Consider the following 21,814-nt stretch of genomic DNA (forward strand, 5'->3'; position numbering starts at 1 on the left):
TCGTGTCTGTGGGAGACACAGATATATTAGAGGAACACTTTGCTAGGACGGTATAGCAACACCCCTCCACTCTCAAACTACCAGCATTTCAGCTGCCCAATCGCTCGATCTACAACTAACAGAGTGCGAGAATGGGCATCATTGTATCTGCGCTCTTGGTCAGTTTGTGGGTTGTTGATGGGGGTTAACAACCACGTCTTTAATGAATAAGTCTTAATATGCAGTTAAATAATTACGCTCAATAAAAAAAATGTAATAAAAAAACCTAGCTTTAATAATATCTGTAAATACATCACTCACCAAGAAGCCACCCATCGCGTACCCTGCTACCTTGGAGCTATCGGATTCGACCATAGACAATGCCTTCTAATAAGGCTAATACTGCCAGTGCCATAGACTAAGGGGTGCATACATTGGCAAATGCTTTTATATGTTCTAAATCACATAATTAATAATATATATGTCAATAAACCCATTTTATCAATTATAAATTAATAACAATGTTTTTCACATGTGTTGGTGCGATACTTTGTAGTGTTCTTTTAAAAGATATAAGCCGCTGGGAGTCATCAATGTAAATCAAACAAACACACACAAGAAATGCACGTACGTCAGACATTAGGTTGGCCAGGACCAATGCACACTCACGTTAATTTCACCGTTAGTAAATCCAAACGTGAGCGTGAAACCTGGCGTACGCATTGTTTTTTTTTTGCATACGCAGCTTTGATACATGAAGCCTCTGATGTTTTTTTAACTAGGCGTACCTGGAAAATTTGCACGCACATATGTGCACGTTGCTTCGATGTGCACGTCACACATGCCACGCTCCTCCACTGGAAATTACAAACCGACACCCAAAGCTCATTGGCATTCAAAGGCGCACGCTCAGCAGCAAACTATTGCGCTTCATACTAAAACTTCATATCAAGTTTTTTTTTTTTTATTATCGATATTAATAATGGTGTGCGGTCAATAAATACCGATATCGATTTTAATCACCCAGCCTTAATTTCAGTAGTTCAGTATTTTTTCCTTGTGTCATTTTGTTTTTATTACATAACTAATTTTTCACTTTTTTTTTTTTTTTTTTTTTTTTTTGCATTGTTTGGGTTTTTATCAAAATCTGGTTCAATTCCATGTCAACAGCTCCTTTAGAAATGATTTTATTCCCAGAAAAAAAAAACAATGTGTTTAATACTTATTTTCCTCGCTGTATATTACATTATATATTATATAATATGCAAAAGTTGATATGAAACATATTTGGATCAAAATCACCAGTACATGATGACAAAACTTTCATTCGGCGTGAACAATCCTTTTAGCAAGTTTTAGATTTATTTATTTATTTTTTATACTTGAACACAGAGCCCGTCTAAAGGTTTCACACCAGCGCATTGCAGACTGTTGATGAACCAAGCTTATTATCAGGGGAGTTTTGTAACTGCAAACTGTTCCTTTGCACATTTCATATTTGTGTGTTAGTCCAATGCAGCATTTAAAAAGTGTTTCAAGTTTCCTACTTTTAAAAGGCATGATTACACCAGGGGCTGTACGCTTGATATCCTTCATGTACTTATTAGCTGTTAATTAGAGATTGGGTGCAATTATATTAGCATATAATTAGAGTGCTAATCGGCATGTATTACATTAACAAAGAGATGCAAAAGAACCGATAATGACAATAAGGAAAAAAAATCAGTCTAAAAAGAAGATTCATCGGTTCAGACGGTGATTTTCAGCCATGATGTCACAATACACAAACACAGGCATAAATAGGACGCACAGAAAGTGTTTGTGAGGCAAAGCTTTTATCCAGAAGTAGGTTAAGTCCCCTCTGGATGAGATGGTCTTCTGCCCTTTATTGTGACACTAAAACCTGAATTTCTCCAGGGGGCTGCTGTGATTGGCCTCAGCGTGCAAAATCCAAAGTGCCTAGGTTACTGAACTCATGTGTGGCCTGTATTTCTTTTAAAAGTCAGCTTTGCATTTTGTTGCTTTCAATACTATATACCCGATACACTGCTAACATACTAACTATGTATAACTAACTAATATTAAAGGGGTGGTCCAGAATGGGTTGTGTTTATAAGATGCAAAGCAATGTGTGCTCATGTTTCACTTGAAGGAAATCGTGTTATTTTTTTCATCAATCTCACTTTGATTATACACAGCTACTCATGAAAACGACTGTCAAATTTCCCAGTTCCTCTGAAAGGCCCGCCCTTAAGTGACTCTGATTGGTCATCGTCATAATGTTCTGCTATTCGCGGATCGCCTCCACATCACGCCCGTAAAAGCACACGCTTTTCTGCTGTGTAAACAATCAGTCAATCGATAAAGCACAAGATGTGGGATGCTACCTGTGTGAGCCTTGATTTTGTTTTTTTGCTGCTACCATGAGTCAGGTGAGCTCTCCCGTATTTTTTTTAACTCTACGCGAAACACGTCGCCTTTCACATTTATCCGGAATATGCAGGTGTAAGTAATATGAATCATCCACATATCTTTTGCGACTTCATTATTTGAGATGTGAAACGCATGGAAAAGCTGCCTGAAGACAATCAATGCAGTCGTGCACACACATGAGAGACATGAACGTGCTGGTGGATTGTGTGTGTGTGTGTGTGTGTGTGTGTGTGTTTACAGCAGTTTGACTGATAAATATGAATTCGTAGCTAAATCGTTTGCCCACAAAGCAGCATTTCCCGTTGTTTACATCGTTGCTACAGTTGCTAAATACCATTAACGCTAGACACTGTACATGTCATGATTAATTTTAACAAATAAAAACACTTACAGGTTGAAGTTCACAGATTCTGCTTTGAGGAGCAGAGGAGCAAATCCAGCACTGAACTGGGAGAGATTCTGGAGCTGTTTTGTCAAATCATGCTTGCTATGTATTTTATAATTCTCTGGAACATAATTAATATTGAACTGTAAGCACTTCTGTCTTTGTGTCGTGTCCTTTGGAAGCCCAAATGTAGAAACAGACAAAGCTCTGTGGTAACATCAGTCTTTGGATGCATTTTTAACTTTATCTCTGTTATAACGTTACAGCGCCTCTGGCCACGACCCTTAGCTGCGCAGTGTGCGTGAGCAGTAAATGAACCTTTGTGATCTCACAGGGGCCGGAAGTATTTTTTGTGGTCCCAAAGTTCGTTCATTGTAGGCTTTACTAAGCTAACTCTGTAAAAACCAAGTTCTCCCTTTGCATTGAACTTAGAACTTTTTACATTCAGAGATGTTGTTTATGCTCACACAGCTACATTACACGTCAACTAAAGTTTAAAATATGATATCAATTTAAAAAGTTTTGCATTTACACATCTACAAAAACAGCACAAAAACGCTTTATTACATATGCCAGGTGTGTTTACTTTATCCCACTTATTATATGGCTACTTGCCAAAAAACATACAAATTAGGACACAAAACATTGCTTTGAGCCATACAGCCATACATTCCAGATAGCAGTGTAATAACAAAGACTAGAAAACACAAGACGTGTAACATATATATAGTCATATATGTATAGTTTTGAATGGGGAAAAATGTAATGGTCAATATTGAGAATGAAGCCCCGCCTACTAATACAGACGACAATCATTGATTGCTATAGACTGACGTTTCTCTAGGGAGAAGCTCAGACATGTGCTTTTGCGGCAGTTTGGTGGTCAACAAACGCACTGAAATCTCAGCAAATACTTGCTTCATAGACACAAGAAATATATCCAAATAAAGCTTGAAATGTCTTTTAAATTAACCAAGCGCACTTGGTTGCAGGTTAACCAGCAGGTTGGTGTCGTGATCTCGTTTCTTTCGAGTGCGCATGAGAGATTCATTCGTTGCTCTTTAATCAGAATGTATAAGTTATACAGTGGAGAAACGGCTAATGAGATTTGATAGCTTGATTCTGTCATTATAATAGCCATTAATTTTTATAAGCTGAACTGTTTGCTAATGTATTTGCTACTAATTTATATATTTATTTTTCTTTTGTTAATAATAATTTTCAAACATATTATTGACTATTTACCTGTTTATTTACAATGAAACAGCTCCAAATGAACATATTTAGTAGTTTGGGGATTTTTTTTAAGGGGGGGTGGGGGGATCCCTTATTATGGTGGGCAAATCTCTTATTTTCACATCCCAATCTACCAGTGAGTCAAAGAGAACAAAATTTTCACTTCCTGAATAACTGGCGCCAAATATCAATTGTAAGACCTACAACACATTAAATTCACAACATTTCAGTGAATTTAAGACTTTAAATTCTTAAATTTTAAATGTTTAAATTAAAGACTTTAAGACCCTGCAAATACCCTATTGTTGTACGTTATACTATGATAACAGCCTTCATTAATTATTAAAGCTCATATTTACCAAAGAGACAGGGTATGTTTCATATTTTTAAATGAAAAAGAAAGAAGGTAGTCATGTAATAAGTTCTGTTTTATTATAAATATGCATCGAGTGAAGTTGACGCTCTTATAGTTACACAATGCCGTAACAATTTAGGTGTGTTAAGTTGTTAATATTAAAATTAAAATAGGCAGTTCCTTATATTAAGTCTAGTTTCGTAATGAATTTAAAATATTACTTATCTATGAAGCTAGCTCCTGTTTATCTAGCCAACCATCTGTCTCGCTACATTCCAACTCGCTCTTTAAGATCTCAAAACTCAGGCCTTCTGGTAGTACCTATAATAGCAAAGTCGAGTAAAGGAGGTCGAGCATTCTCATTTATGGCTCCTGAAATAGTCTTCCTGATAATGTCCGAGGCTCAGACACATTTTTCCAGTTCTTTTTAATAAATCATAAGCTGCGTCCCAAATGGCACACTATACACTATGCACTCATGCACTATGTACTTATGCACAACAGGATAGTATATGCATGTAGTGTCATCCCAAATGGCACACTAATGTTTTTTTCTACTAAGCGGAAATTCAAACCGTTTACCTGAAGACGTTTGACGGTCGCTAAATCAGTGAAATAAACAACCAAATTATCGAATAATACCTGCCGTGAGTATAACCGCATTCACCATCGGTAGGCGCTATAATCACTCTCGTTGGAGAATTTTGCTTTCACCATCCAAAATAAATAAAGTTATTCAACATGTGGGTCCGATAGCTCCGCCCCTTCCGCTACGTAAGCAAACCTGCGGTCGTTGAGTGTGTGAAGTGTCCATCATTACACACTTCATTTTAGCAGCTGAATAAGTGCATCATCCGGGTAATTAAAGTGCACTCATTATTTTTAGAGTTTTCAGTGTGAACACACTACTTGCACTATTTATACTACAAAATGGCGTAGAATAGTGCATAAGTATGCGATTTGGGACACAGCTATACACTCAGCGCATTACTTAGCGGTATGATACATGAATGTGCACCATTTTATTATTCATTATTATTCATTTAATTATTCTCTTTATTCTCTATTTCCACCTGGGGACACTTATCCCGAGGCCCTCAGACAGTGCAGCGGCACTGACAGCGATGAGATGATCCCAAACGTATTAGCGTAAACAGGGCCTAAGTTTGACAGTGTTCTCTCTTCTGGCTGCCATCATAAGTCTCACACATTTTATTTCCTTTTTTTGGAAAGTCTGAATAACACCAGTGTTAAGTTTTTCTTTTATTATTTCAGCAAATAGGATTTATATATATATATATATATATATATATATATATATATATATATATATATATATATATATATATATATATTTGTTATACTCTCCTATACGCTGTGCCTTCGCTTTACCCTATGAGCACTTGCGCTTGCTGAGAAACCCGGAAATGTGAAAAGCGTCCATGACAGGCTTTCTTTATCATCTTCATGCATTGTGAAATACTAGACAGGTATATCACATTGCAGAGAGATAGATACAAACCTACACATAGACAGATATACAGTAGTATCAAACCTGGCTGACTGCACAGATGTTTCAAATGCCATTTAACATCGTAAGGCCATTTAAAGTCTTGATGACCATTGACGTGGCCCAGATGTCTCCTAGCAGAAGAGTTGAGAATCCATCACAGCAGAGCAAAGACTGGGGGCACAATATACTCTCCGTGAGCAGGGGCAATTTTACACCAGCTCTGACCCTAATGGAAAGTTCAGTGAACTGAGCCTTCGCAGAGGTAGCTTTTCCACATACTGCAGCCCCTCGCAATGCAGAGCCACTGTCAGCTTTACTTATTCTCAGGCTGGCTGCGTAATACACTGAGAGATATGTGGTAAAATACAGCCATATAATATAAATCTCACAAAACTAGATTCTGGCGAGGCCGAGTCGTAGTGGTGTATGGGAATGTTTCAAACCGGGCTGACAAATGCAGTTAGATTTTTCCTCACTCAAACCTTGAGAGAAATAGATCAAGAATGAAAAAAAGACCCAGCGTGTTTGTTTGTGTTATGGTCAAATGCAAGGCCACTTCAGTTCTCCCTGAGGCTAATGGACTCCTCAAGGCTTGAAATATTAATATTAATTACCTCACGTGACCAAAATGATGTAGTATGTAGGTTAAGCACAATTCACAGTAAGATATAAGTACTTTTTTATACTGGCCTTATTTATATATATATATATATATATATATATATATATATATATATATATATATATATATATATATATATATATATATATATATATATATATATATACCACATGTATTATGAATAAAATAAAGTCATTTGACCACATTTTATTTTATCTAAGTTACAGTTGAAGTCAAGACTTATTAGCCCTCTTGAATTATTAGCCCTTCTGTGTATTTATTTCCCAATTTGTTTACTGGAAAGAAGATTTTCTTCAAAACCTTTCTAAAAAAATAAGTTTTATTAAATTATTTCTACTAACTGATTTAGTTTATCTTTGCCGTTACAACAGTACATCCTATTTTAGTGGATTTTTTATTTTTTTAAGATACTGGATCTGGGGGGTTGGAACAAGTTGGAGCACTGCCTCTGATTTCTTGGGCTCTGTGTTGGTTGGGTAATTCCAAATTCAACCAAAACAAAGGATAACAATTGGCTTCAGATTGGCAATGAAAATTAAGGACATTGCAACCTGCAGAACCTTGGAATTAAAAATATAAATATACATTTAAGATACTAGTATTCAGCTTAAAGTGGAAGTGAAGCACTTGGTCAGGTTTACATTATTTTGGAAACTGATTTTCACTTTATTAATATACAGTTGAAACCAGAAGTTTACATACACTAAAGGCACATTAAAAAGTCAGATGTTATTGTGACAACTTTTACTCTTTTAGGTAAGTTAGGATTATCAAATTTGTTTCTGTTATGCTTAATAGAAGAATAATGAAAGAGATGTTTTTTTTTAATTGGTATAACTTTTCTTGAAAGTCAAGTTTACATACAATAAGATTATTATGCTTCTGAAAAAGCTCAGATGATGGTGTCAAGGTTTTGGAAGTTTCTAATTGACAAATTGACAACATTTGAGTCAATTGGAGGAACAACTGTAGAATAGTATTTAAAGAAAACCTCAAACACATTGCTTCCTTGTGTGACAACATAGGAAAATCAACAAGCCAGAAACAACAACAACAACAACAACAAAATAAGCCAGATTACAATTTGCTAAATTACACTGGGGAAAAAAATAATTTTTGGAGACATGTCCTGTGGTCTGATGGAACTAAGATTGAACTGTTTGGCCATAATGACCAGTGTTACATTTGGAGGACAAAGGGAAATAAGGGGTGTATATATATATATATATATATATATATATATATATATATATATATATATATATATATATATATATATATATATATATATATATATATATATATAAGACTTATATTGTATAGATATATTATATTTGTATTTGCACGAGCTCTGCGATGCACATCAACAACAACACGCATTGGGTTAAATTGGACTGAACATGGAGACTGGACAGAAATTACTTCCACTGTATCTGTTCAGCTGAGGAAACGGAACACTTTAAAAGCTGAATTAAGCAAGTAGGGATAATTAGGCAAATCATTGTATAACATACAAATTATTTCCTAAAGGAACTAATGACATTGACCTTAAAATGTTTTTTATTTTTATTTATTTATTTTTATTTATTTTATTTTATTTGGAGAAGAAAAAATAATATAGGAAATACTGTGAAAATTTCCTTCTTTCATTAAACATCATTTTGGGAAATATTTTAAAAAGCAAGAAATATAAAATCAAAAAGTGCTAATAATTTTGATATTAACTGTAACAACATCATAAACTTAGGACAGTTTTAAGAACAGTTTTTAATTTTTTTTTTTTTTAATATAATAGACATTATTTTTACAACAAAACACCATATGTTGGCTCTCGATTGTCGGAATCTAATTTATTTTAACTTCTACTTTTTAAACTATTAAATATTTCATTTTTGGAATTAAAAAGGTTTTCGCTTGTCTCAACAATAAGCAGCAGCCAAAATTTATTAAATAGGCGGATTAAAAAAATTAATAAAAACACAAAACTAATAAGAGAACACAGTTGAGTAATTATTTTTTTAGGAATTAATTTCCATGACAATTAAACACATTTTGTCCCTCAATTGTCAGACAAGTCTACACTGATTTATACTATTTTATTATTATTATTATTATTATGAATGAAAAAGTGTCTTGACATTTTCTGGCATAAAAATGTGCTCAATAGTCTTAAACAGTCTATTAATCATACGACCAACCAACAACCAAATAAATAAATTGATATCATAAAGTTTAATTAACAGGCTTACATTTTCATCATGAAAAACTATTTTATTATTGGGGTGAAAATAACTATTTTTCACAGGATTCAACCTTCTATTCCCTAGACCTCAGTGTTAAAACTGGGATTGTGTGGGAGTTTTTACCACATGCCATTCGAAAAAGTTCCTACACCTCATGGGACTGCATTGACTGTACAGACTTATGACACACACATAAAAAAATAAATAAATAAAATAAAATACATTCTTGGTCACCAAATAAATATATTAAAACACCCCCTAATGCTAATAGTTATTTTAAAATGTTCTTCTTGCAGGGTAATTTACAGTACACTAATTGCACACATAGTCCCAATGGAAGAAACCTGCCAGTGTCTCGCTCGAGGACAGGATTGTAGTTTTAGTAACTCTGTAGGGACAGCAAAACTCAGGACTAACCAGCAGGTGTTTAACAACCAGCATGCTTAAAGGTGTAGTATGCAAGTTTGACACCTAGTGGTTGAACTAGGTATTGCACATTTGGTTCAAAACAAAACGCAAGCGCAGGTTGCCAGATTGACGACACCAACAGGAGTGTGCCTGACTCTCGAACCTAAAAGCTGATTTAAGGCAGACTTTAATTGTGTTCCAAGTAAAAGTAACGGCTCACGATAGAAGGAATTTTTCCCATATTAAAAGTATGTTTTGTCCCAACCAACACCTGAAAATTTTTATTTTAGAAACAGTTTCCATTTCTTGCAGCTTAACAACAGAAAACTGACAATAATCACCTCAGGTACATCTCATGCGCTTTATTCAGTGTTAAATGCTAACAATGTGAGTTTGAATGCCTTTTACACAACATTTATTGCCAGACTACTGAAAGCAGCATCAGATAGTTTACCGCAGATCTTGAAAATAAAGTAAACCGTTTGAAATGGAACTTTAAAACTGCGACTCCATGCAAGTCAACACATTCGATGATTCAGCATGTTTGTTTAATAGTGTTAAAGAGGTTTAATTTGTATTATAATACATATTACACATATTGTCACAAATCAAAGTAAGGAAGGGAATGGGAGGAGAGTGGACGCTGCCCTCTCTACACCTAGGTCGCCTCTATGAACGCGCCGGTCCTGCTAATAACATCCATCTCCCTTTATAAAAAAATGAAATGGGTAAATTATGTTTAACAGAGAAAGACATTTTTCACAGTATTTCCGATTAAATTACTTTCTTCTAGGGAAAGTCTTTTTTTTGGGGGGGGGGGGGGGGGGTAGTTTTAAAAAGTAGTTTTAAATAACAAAAAATATATATCTCAATTTCATTATTATTAGCCAAGGCGGTTCATTCCGCTGTGGTGACCCCTGATTAATAAATGGCCAAAAAGGCTTAATAATAAGCCAAAAAGAAAATGAAGGAATATTATAAAGCCAATTGAAAAGTTCAAAGGCTCATTAAATTAACACCTTTGCATCTGAACGGGTACTATTAATGGCTAATAAAAGTAGTTTTAAATAACAAAAAATATATATCTCAATTTCATTATTATTAGCCAAGGCGGTTCATTCCGCTGTGGTGACCCCTGATTAATAAATGGCCAAAAAGGCTTAATAATAAGCCAAAAAGAAAATGAAGGAATATTATAAGCCAATTGAAAAGTTCAAAGTCTCATTAAATTAACACCTATGCATCTGAACGGGTACTATTATGTTGATGAGATCAGGGCTAGAAATTGCTTATTATCTTGCTGACTCCAGTGCTTGATTTGCTTGCTTTGTTTGGCAATCTCCACCTTTAGCCACTGCCCCTTCCTAAAAAAACATATAATAGACAGAACGACTTTGTTCCAAATCAGACTTGTTTTAGACTCATTTTAGACTCTAGACTTTTATCAGAGTCATGTCGACTTTTTGAAGATGCTGTTTGACTCCAGAACAAGAACACGACTTAAAGAATACTGTCTGAAATGAGTCTCCTGAATTGGATTCTTCATTTTTCCAACACCTCTTTAACCAATGTTTTTTTTTTTTTGTCTGCAAACTATCATTATACAATGATTTCCCTATTTACCCTAACTTGCCTAATTACCTAGTTATGCCTATAAATCACACTTTTAGCTGAAAATGTTTTTTTAAATGTCTAGTAAAATATTAAGTACTGTCATCATGGCAAAGAAAAAAGAAATCGGTTATTAGAAGTTATGAGTTATTAAAACTATTACGTTTAGAAATATGTTGAACAAATCTTACTTTTTTTCCGTTAAACAGAAATTGCAGATAAAAATATAGGGGGGCTAATAATTCAGACGTCAACTGTATACTTTGTAGGCTAGATGGTTTGAAAAAGAGTAGATTTTGCCGTTTCCTAGGGGTTGTTTGCAACTGGCCGTAGCACTCTTTTTCCATCCGAAACAGCTGTTATATCTCTCAGTGCCCTCCGAGAAAAAAAGCTCCTCATACTCGGAGAAGATCCATTTGTTATTTTTGTCATCCTTTGGCCAGTGGCTGAAGAAAAAAAAAAAAAGTAGGGGGTTGAAATCTGCATCTCTGCTCCATCTATAACATAATTGGAGCGTAACAGACTACATTAAGGTCCAAATGGTTATGTGGGATTTATGCAAGCCGCCCAACGCACGACCCCAGGCGCGTATGGTCAAAATGTTTTGCGACCTCTGCGTGAATGCAACGGCACAAGTCGAGCAGCGGCTGATTCATCTGGAAATGAAGTGACAGATTGGGAGGACAATATCACAGGACAGACGCTCAGAGTGCCTGCGCTGCGGGCCATGAGAGGCTGAAAAACATGAGCGCGCGATGCTGAGAGATATAGACGGAGGATTGGTGATTCAGACACGAAAACAAGCCACGGGAGTCAAAGTTTAAGTTGTAAAAAGGTTGTGGAATAAACAAGGCTTCGGAGAGAGAAGCAGGGCTGCCCAATTATGTACATACACGATGGTTTTGTTCTTCTACGATAAACAAACAATGCGCAAAGAACACAAACATCGCGTTAGAACGTCCCACAGGGCTCATTTTTAATGCGTTAGAAGCATATTACAAAATAGTTCGTGCTACAGTAATAATACCTCAAACGGTGCAGCATCTGAGAAGATTTAGCAGATGATAAAATGGCACACACACACAAAACTTGACAGATTTTAGTTTATTCACAAACAGTCTGAATTTTATGGACTAAGATGTTGCATATTAAAAAACTAATTTGAACTTGTATCAATCAAGTTTAACCTTTTCACTAATGTGATCACACCGGTGTGATTAGAACATTCAAAGCGCATGTCATCAACTGCTTAAAATCGATTCTGGCAGTGCACGCTGAGGCACAGAGAGAGGTGTCATAAATCACAATTTATCTGTGCTTTCAAACGTATAATATTTATTTTAGGTTTCAGGCATTCAAATACACACAACTACAAGCAAAACTATTTTATATTAATATTATTTAAGGTTTGTAAAATACACACAGATGTTTATGAAGACTGTAATAACAGTTGTTTTTCAATAGAACTGATCGATGTGCTTTGTTCATGTAAGACACACACAGTTTATTGAATATTTTGTATTCTATATATATATATATATATATATATATATATATATATATATATATATATATATATATATATATATATATGAAAAGTAACTACTAACTATTTACTTAAGTTATTTTTTCATCAAATACTTTTTTACTCGAGTAACTTTTAAGATTGTTACTTTTACTTGAGTAAAAAATTCTGCAAGTACTTGTACTTGAGTATAGATTTTGGATACTCTACCCACCTCTGCGAATGACATTGTACAAATTCATTCAAAATAGAAAATACGTCAAAGTTTCAAACTGCCATAAAATTTCATTGGCCAGCCGCTCTTCGAGATGAACTCATTAGAGACCATAAGAAATGCAACTCAAACCAGGATAAACAGCCTCTCTCTAAAATTGTCTTTCACATGTCTTAAACAATTAAGTCATATTAATTCACGACTAACGAGCCATACATCAACTGAAATATAATTTATTCACCCTGCATAAAATAAAAATAAAAAAAATTGACACTTTTGACTGGTTTTGTGGTGAAGGGTCACATACTGTATATCCATTCTTCCATCAGTAAAACAATAAATGAAATGTTGGCCTAAAACTTTTGCACAGTGCTGTATATAAATATTTTGTATACAAGTGAATTTGGTTTCCTGAATGTGAACATTGTGGTGTTTTTTTTACACTAACGTAGCTCCATACTTGCATAATTTTTGCAAGTTGTTTCTGAATGTGATTTTTTTTTTTTTTTTTTGGTGTGAATTATTTTTGACACTAATGTAGCTCCATGGGTTACTTACTGCTTGACTCCCGCAAACTTGAATGTCTTAAAAGTTTGACATGGCCAGTGTGTACGGTCAATCTCAGCTCGTCTTGAATAAACTTCACAAAGATGCCTCCCGAAGCCCCAAGAATCTTCAGGATCCAAAGCTTGGGCTTTATTCTGCTCTGCAGCTAATCTCATCTGGGCTACATTTTTTGTTTCCTTTGCCAGGTTTGGAGATCATGCACAACCTTCCCTTCTTGTCCGACTTTGTTCAGCGTGGAAATTCAACCTTGAGGGTGTAAAGAGCCACATAGCCCTGATAAATCATAGTAGACGAATACTGTGCCATAAAGCCAATTATGTTCACTCAAGGCTGGGAAGGGACTGTGAGAATTGACACACATGTTTTGTTGCTAGTAAAGATGGCTGGATGTTGTTTGTTTTAAGACTCTAGAGACTCTGTGGTAGAGACGCTGTGGAATAATGTTTATGTCGTGTTGTTTTACTGGGCGGGAAATATTTTAGGAATTGAAAAAGTGTAAACAGATACACTCACCAGACACTTTATTAGGTACACCTTAGTAGTACCAGATTGGACCCCCATTTGCATTCAGAACTGCCTTAATCCTTTGTAGCATAGATTAAACAAGGTATTACAAATTTTCCTCAGAGATTTTGGTCCATATTGACATGATATCATCACACAGTTGCCGCAGATTTGTTGGCTGCACTTCCATGATGTGAATCCTCCGCTTCATCACATCCCAAAGGAGATCAGGTGACTGTGGCACCTAGTGTGGTCTTCAAGAGTTACTCCTCTCCTCTGACTTCTGGCATTAACACCCACAGCACTGCCACTCGCTGGATATTTTCTCTTTTTCAGACCATTCTCTGTAAACCCTAGAGATGGTTGTGCATGAAAATCCTAGTAGATCAGCAGTTTCTAAAATACTCAGACCAGCCTGTGGGTCAACAATAACCATGCTACATTCAAAGTCACTTAAATCATCTTTCTTTTCCATTCTGATGTTCGTTTTGAACAGCAGCAGACCGTCTTGACCATGTCATGTCTAAATGCATTAAGCTGCTGATTAGAAACTTGCGTTAACGAGCAGGTGAACAGGTGTACCTAATAAAGTGGCCGGCGAGTGTATTTTAAAGATGCTACACAAATTAGCCATCCTGTAAATTGCTATAATTTTTTTTTTCTAATATTTCCTAAGTGACATTTAACAGATGTTTATTTATACTTTTTGCTTCTTGAGAAAGTGTCAAAAAGTATTTTGTTTTAATTCGGCGGGAATAAAAACAGTTATTATTATTAAAAGGTCAATTTTATTAGCCTTCTTTAAGAAATTGTGTATTTTTTGATTGCCTACAGAACAAACCACTGTTGTTCCATGACTCGCCTAATTAGCCTGACTTGCGTAATTAACCTAATAAACAAAGCGAAGCTTTTAAAAAGCAAAATAAATTAGTCATAAATGTTTAAAACGGTGTTGAAAAAGAATTATCTCTCCTAAAAGGCACTTGGGAAATAAATAAATGTACATTGGAAGAATTTATTTATTAATTTATTTAAGTAATATAAAGTCATTTATTTGTTATATCATAAAACTGGGATAAAATAAATGAATAAATATTAGACGAATTAGTAAAACGTTAATAAAGTTAAAGCATAAAAAGCTATTTACTAAAGTAAAATCCAATACAAATAAATGCAATTTATATATTAAAAAACTGATTGTATATTAAATGGACATGATTTTTAAATCTGTTTTTTTTTTTTTTTTTACTAAAGAGTGATGCTCTCATCATTCCTCAGCAGTATTTTTCCATTGCTCATAGTCATGTTGCAGATATAAAAATGTAGTAATTTGGAATATCTTGCAATGAAATGACCCGCTGAACCTTGTCTTTTAGATGAAGAGATTACATTATCGCAGGGAAGAATAAAGGAGATCAAACTAAGCTCTAAATTTGGCACAAAATCGTGGCTGAAAACAAAAGTGGATTCAGAGAAAGGGAAAAGGTATCTGAACCCAAGAGAACTCATGCATATTTCATTATCAAAGAAAACAGGCGCATCTTCTAAGAAGATAACAATAAATCGCACATCTGAAAGAAGAAAATAAATGAAATAAAAAAATACTGGATGCATCATATCCTGCATGTAATAATAATGAATATGCAAACAGCTTTAGAGCAAAACATATACAGATATCACTGAGGCTTCTCGGTTTAGTTTTGAATCAAAATCTATTAAGAAAAATAGTAAAAAATCAGTATTTACATTTTTGTTACACACATAAATATATAAAATGCAAACTTCAAATAAATTTAAGCTGATATATGAGCAATATCACACAAGTAGCAGTGCGATATGGCTGTATATCGGCACTGGTGGGAGGCATGCGTTGGCACGAGGCCACAGTTTGATGGCTTAACTGTGTATATAAAAACAAAATCAAACATGGAGAGTCTCAAAAACCCTTTTGTATGAGGAACTACTTTCTTCCAACTTTGATTCAAATCATAAGCTGACAGTTAAACAACTGAGCAAGCATCTTTTAAACTTTAGATCTGTAGTGTCTGCTTTTTGCTTGCTGTATGTGGGCAGAGTAATACACATAGGGGAAAGAGGCTGTACGGGTGTTGATATTACTTAAATATATCACAGCTATCAGCCAATCAGATTCGAGAACCAGACAGAACTGTTGTATGAATACATATCCATATACTGTATTAAAATGAATTACAAAAATGTAATTAAGATATGTCAAAATACTATCAAAAAGTACATAAAATATGTTAAAACGTAAAAGAAGTCTTAAAATGAATATGATTTAATAGCTCTTAATCGTAGCAAAATGACACTAACAAATAAAGTGTTTGACAAAGCCAGTAAGACATTTTGACAACCAAATGAAAAAATAATAAAACAAAAAAGAATGAATAAAAATTTTATTAATTAAAAATAAAATGCTACAAACACTGCGCATTTAATTTTAGTAGTCTTAAACTAGATTGAAGTATCCTTTTTTAATACAGAAACTAAAATGAAAAGTAAATTGAAACAGACAATTTAAAATAATAATTAGAAAAATGACCATAGATAGTCAGGTAGATAAAGAGGATGGATGGATGAATGAACAGGAAGATGGATTGAATGGATTGATAAACAGTAAGATGGACTGGATGAATGGATGGATAAACAGGAATATGGATGGATGGATGGATGGACAGGAAGATGGATTGGGTTGACGGATGGACAGATGGATGAATAAACAGGAAATGGATAGATGGGCAGACGGACAGGAAAATGATGGCTATGGATAGATGGATAAACAGGAAGATGGATGGATGGACAAACGGCGAAGAAGATGATGGATGGATGAATAGACGGACAGGAAGATTATGGATATGGATGTGTGGATGGACAAACAGGAAGAAGAAAAATAAATAGATGGATAGATGGACAAACAGGAAGAGGGATGGATATATGGATGGATGGATGGATGGATGGATGGATGAAAGGACAAGAAGATGATATGGATAGATGGATGTATGGACGGATGGATAAACAGGAAGATCGATGGATATGGATGGATGGACAGACAGGAAGATGATGAATGGATGGAAGGATGGATGGATGGATGGATAAATGGATGAAGAGGAAGATGGATTTTCTGGATGGATGGACGGATGGATGTATGCAGCGAGATGATAGATGGATGGACGGACAGGAAGATGATGGATATGGATGGGTGGATGGACAGACAGGAAGACGATAAATGGATGGATGGATGTATAGATGGATGGACAAACAAGAAGATGATGGATGGATGGATGGATGGATGGATGGATGGATGGATGGATGGATGGATGGAAACAGGAGGATGGATGGATATGGATGGATTGATGAATGTATGGATGGAAAGACAGGAAGATAATGAATGGATGGACAAACAGGAAGATGATGAATAAATGGATGGACAAACAGGAGGATGAATAGACAAACAGATAGATAGATAGATAGATAGATAGATAGATAGATAGATAGATAGATAGATAGATAGATAGATGCCTTAAGCAATTTAGAAAAAAAAAACACTAAAAAATGTTGTTTCCACTGAATAGTTTGTTGTTCTTTTTCTCTCTCAGGTAAACTTTGGCTATTTCTTCACTTTCAGAATCTTGAGTGAGTTTAGGGCGACTGGGTCAAAAACAGTTAGCTGATGTCCAAAGCAGCCGCTCATCAAAAATTAAACGTGAAAAAAATCCTCTGTACTTTTTCTTTTTCCACAAAAGAGACAACTCAGAGACAACTCAGACCACAAACTGTCAAGTGCATCGTCCCATTGTCAACACTAATGACAAATACAGCGTAATCGCACACAAATGCAACACAAACACACACACATACTCACACGCTTGTCAAATGAAACCCGCGAATCACAATACTGTCAGCCGCCTGAGTGTTAGCATTCAGCTAATTCTGCAGCTCTTATCAGTCTGAGTTTAGCTCCGCATGTCGTGTGCTGTCAAACACAGCCTCTGTTTTTAAAGTTTAATCCCGCTGTCGGCGTTAGCTCTGAGAGTCCGGGAGGATGGCAGACAGAGGTAATTAATGCCCAGATGTGTGGCCATCCTTCCTGATTAGCCGTTTCATACAGCAGACACTGTCGAATGTGAGGTAAACACACTTTAGAAAATAAAAACACAGAAAAGGCAAACACCTTAACAATTAATTAGTGTCTCTCAGCAAATGCTATATGCTAATATTTAGCTAAATCTTCTTTCTTCAAATGCTAAATTCAAGATTATTTCTTCAAATGTTACATGAATGGTAGCCTTTTATAAATGCTACATTAATGCTATATATATATATATATATATATATATATATATATATATATATATATATATATATATATATATATATATATATATCTTTAAAATGCCATGCTAATGATTATAATACATTTTGCAGAGCTACTGTACGTGTGCTGGTATATATTTCTTCAGCAATGCTATGACAATAACTTTCTTTAAATGCTAATTTTAATGGTTTACATAATTGTTAATTGTTTTATCTCATTTATCTCAATAATTGTTTTATCTCATTCTTCAAACGTTTTAAAAATGCTACAGAGCTTTCAATGCTATGTTGCTACATATAGTTGTGCTAATATATCTTTCTTCAAATGCTATGCTGACGCTCTTTACTCAATGTAATGTTCAAAAATGTCTAAACCTTGCTCATTAAACATGAAAATGTTTTTTTTTTTTTACATTGCTATTTGCATTTTTTTTTTACATTTTTATGTTTTAGGTTTAAGCTAACTGCAATGTTTTAACATCTAATTTATCTGTGATTGCAAAACTTAGTTTCTAGCATGCATTATAATGATTTTCAGTCTCACATGAACCTAATACTGTATGATTCTTACAGCATTAGTTGAAATTAGAATGATTTATGGTCATTTTTGATCAAATTAATGCATACTTGCTGAATAATAAAAAAAAAAAAAAACATTTCTTAATTAAAATAAATTGTTTTTACTACCTCCAAATGTTAGAACCAAAATCTTAATATAGACTGTTAATATTTTATCCAGCACATTATGGCATAATACTGTAATTTAAATGCAATAAAAAGCTAATATTACTGTATATACAGAATCAAACAAATTCCTCACAATGACGGTTTGCAAAATCCTTTGCATCATTGCATTGCTCAGCAACAAAACGATAACTTTTTTTGACCAAGGATCAACAGCAAAACTCTTTAACATGAATACAGTATTAGCTCATAACTTCACAGTTTTATCGAGCAGTAAGAATCCGTCAACCTGACCCGAGTGAGACACTGGGTGCAGGAAGTTTCTCAACAGGCCGGGGAAGCTATTTATACCACCACATGCTAATTAGCTGGCATGCTAGAGAGGACAGCCGGAGAGCAACCAAACCAAAGAAACTCTCTGCCAGACTCAAACCCTGAATCAAACAAGCAAATCTCCATAAAAATACCAGCAAACACCATCAAACTCTCGGACCAGAAATCATCCGTGGAGACAGAAAGTCGGATGTCCTCAGGTTTTCTACAGCAAATTTGCTGAGAGAATACAATAAAACCATATTGAGCACTCACATGTTCATAGTGCATGTCCGTAATGATGAAAAATAATAATCCCAGTTCATATAAATGCATTTGTTGATCCTTTGGGTGTGCAATGGCATTTGGAGCACATGGGTTTGGCAGCCATCTTGGAAACACCTGCATTCTGCTAATTATTATGCTGGTAATGGAAATGCAAATAAATTCCGCAAGATTAATGTTAAATAATACATTTAAAGGAGTAATAATATCTGTCAGCTGTTGTATTAAAATGCAAGATCGACTAAATTGTATGCATACATGCATTTTTATCGCTTAGATTGTTCTACCACATTTTATATATCTAGAGTATATATTTTTAGAATGTCAATTTTTATTTTATACTTGCTCTTACAAGCATATTTTTATGAAAAATTTTCTATACATAATCATATTTATGTATACACACATACACACACACAAGTTTGAGAAAGTATAAATAAAATTTATAAATCAACTAATGCTCATTGCTCATTAGATATTTGTGTGTGTCTATATATATATATATATATATATATATATATATATATATATATATATATATATATATATATATATATATATATATATATATTTAGGCTGATATCATCTGGCAACATTTAGCTACTTTTTGGGCTGGCTTTAGCTACTTTTCATTCGAAACACTGGCTGCACGGTGGCGCAGTGGGTAGCACGTTCGCCTCACAGCAAGAAGGTCACTGGTTTGTGCCTTGGCTTGGTCAGTTGGCATTTCTGTTTGGAGTCTGCATGTTCTTCTCGTGTTGGCACGGGTTTCCTTCGGGTGCTCCGGTTTCCCCCACAAGTCCAAAAACATGTGCTATAGGGGAATTGGGTAAGCTAAAACAATTGTCCGTAGTGTATGTGCGTCAGCTGGAAGGACATCTGCTGCGTAAAACATATGCTGGATAAGTTGGCAGTTCATTCCGCTGTGATGAACCCAGATTAATTAAAGGACTAAGCAGAAAAGAAAATGAATGTGTACATATATATATATATATATATATATATATATATATATATATATATATATATTTATGAGCAATATCACACGATTAGCAGTGTGATATGGCTGTAAATCAGCACTGGTGAGAGGCGTGCATTGGCACGAGGCCGCAGGCCGAGTTCCTTAAGTCCGTTGCACACCAGATGCGCCGCTCAACACCGAGAAAAAGCGCGCAAATGACAGATGAAAGCTTCACATCAGATGCGCACATTCACATGTTATTTAAATTGAAACTATTCAGATGGAGCTCTATGGTGTGACAGAAATATTAACTGTGTCCTACCCTAGAAGGTGAAGTAACCCTAACCCTAACCCTAACCCTTCCTCGCAGTTCTTCTACAAATGATGTCAATAGGGGTTGGGGTTGGGGGTGGGGTGGGGTCGGTGTACGCATTAAAACAGCTTATAGGAGGAAGAGTTGGAGCTCAAGCTCCCCTTCGCTGGAGCTCAAGTGGCTCTGCAGCAAGCAGTGTCTCCAAATGCATGGCGCTGCGCGCCGTGCGGCTCTTGTAGTGTGTGACCTCCTTTAGTGTCCCACCTGTGCTGATGTACAGCTATCTGGCACTGCTACGAGCTTGATATTCCGTTTATACAACAGGTAGATGGCACAGTCGTGTATATAAAAAAGAAAATCATATATGCAATTATATGTAATTAAAAATATTTAATTTAAAAATAAAAATTTTAAAATATAATTATATATATATATATATATATATATATATATATATATATATATATATATATATATATATAAGATATGCATGCAATATGTCTAAAACATTAAGTAAATATAATACTTTAATTTATAATGAATGTAATCTTAATGATTATTTTATAGCTTGAATATTTATACACTTCAACCTTTCCAAACACTAAGATTTAAAAAAAAAACACTGGAAACAGCAAGGCAAAAACTCAGTTTCTCTTTCTCGTTCTCTGTTGTTTCACCCAATCCTAACAAATATGTACAGTATGTTTTATTTTAAAAAAAAACTGATGTCTTGCAGAGATGTCTACCAAAATAAAAATAAAAAAACAGGCCCAGCATGAGCACCAGAGAGGAAATCTAGCGTACACTAGCGTTAGCCTGCAGTGTCTTGTCAAGCGAGATGGAAGCTTTGCTCAGATACGCTGTGTTCAGGAAACATTTGGACCAGCAGTCGGCTTCGGGATTTCATTTTGAAGGCCGACGGATTTGATTCCACATGCCGCCCTCTCTGACAGCCGGCACCATGGGGCCAAGATGCTTTAATCCGAGGATAAGCAAGAAGAAGGTGGGATTTTACCTGCTCACACACATAGACACACTAAGGCAATACAAGCATTCGCTGTACCGCGGGCCAATCTCTCTCATGCAGCCGAAGCCTCTGAACTCGCCACCAAAACAGACGTTCTTAGCAAAAAACGTGGCTTTCAGCATGATCTCAGGGGAGAAAATGTCGAGTGTGAAGAGTCCGTAAACCCAAAAATTCAGTCTGAGGGTGTATGTATCTGAAAATGGAGGAAAGGACCTCGTATGTTCAAAGGGTAGAAGTAGGTCAACCTTTCAGGTGCCTTGCGCTACTTGTGCTATATTAGC

At 35.1% G+C, this 21,814-nt stretch overlaps 1 protein-coding gene across 9 annotated transcripts in view; it reads right to left on the bottom strand.

Moving 5' to 3' along the window:
• lrrc4ca (leucine rich repeat containing 4C, genome duplicate a) overlaps positions 1-21,814 on the bottom strand; it is a 385,566-nt gene that overhangs the window by 304,332 nt on the left and 59,420 nt on the right. For 4 of the 9 annotated variants that reach the window (XM_068217376.2, XM_073942077.1, XM_068217374.2 and 1 more), the window contains exon 1: positions 19,224-19,339. The exons of 4 other annotated variants lie outside the window; for them this stretch is intronic. The gene's annotated coding sequence lies outside the window, so the exon portion shown is untranslated. Of the gene's footprint in view, positions 1-19,199; positions 19,340-21,814 lie in introns of those variants that run through there. One more of the 9 variants, XM_073942074.1, reaches the window with a different exon arrangement.

This window comes from Danio rerio, chromosome 25 (assembly GCF_049306965.1).
Source record: "Danio rerio strain Tuebingen ecotype United States chromosome 25, GRCz12tu, whole genome shotgun sequence".
NCBI lineage: Eukaryota > Metazoa > Chordata > Actinopteri > Cypriniformes > Danionidae > Danio > Danio rerio.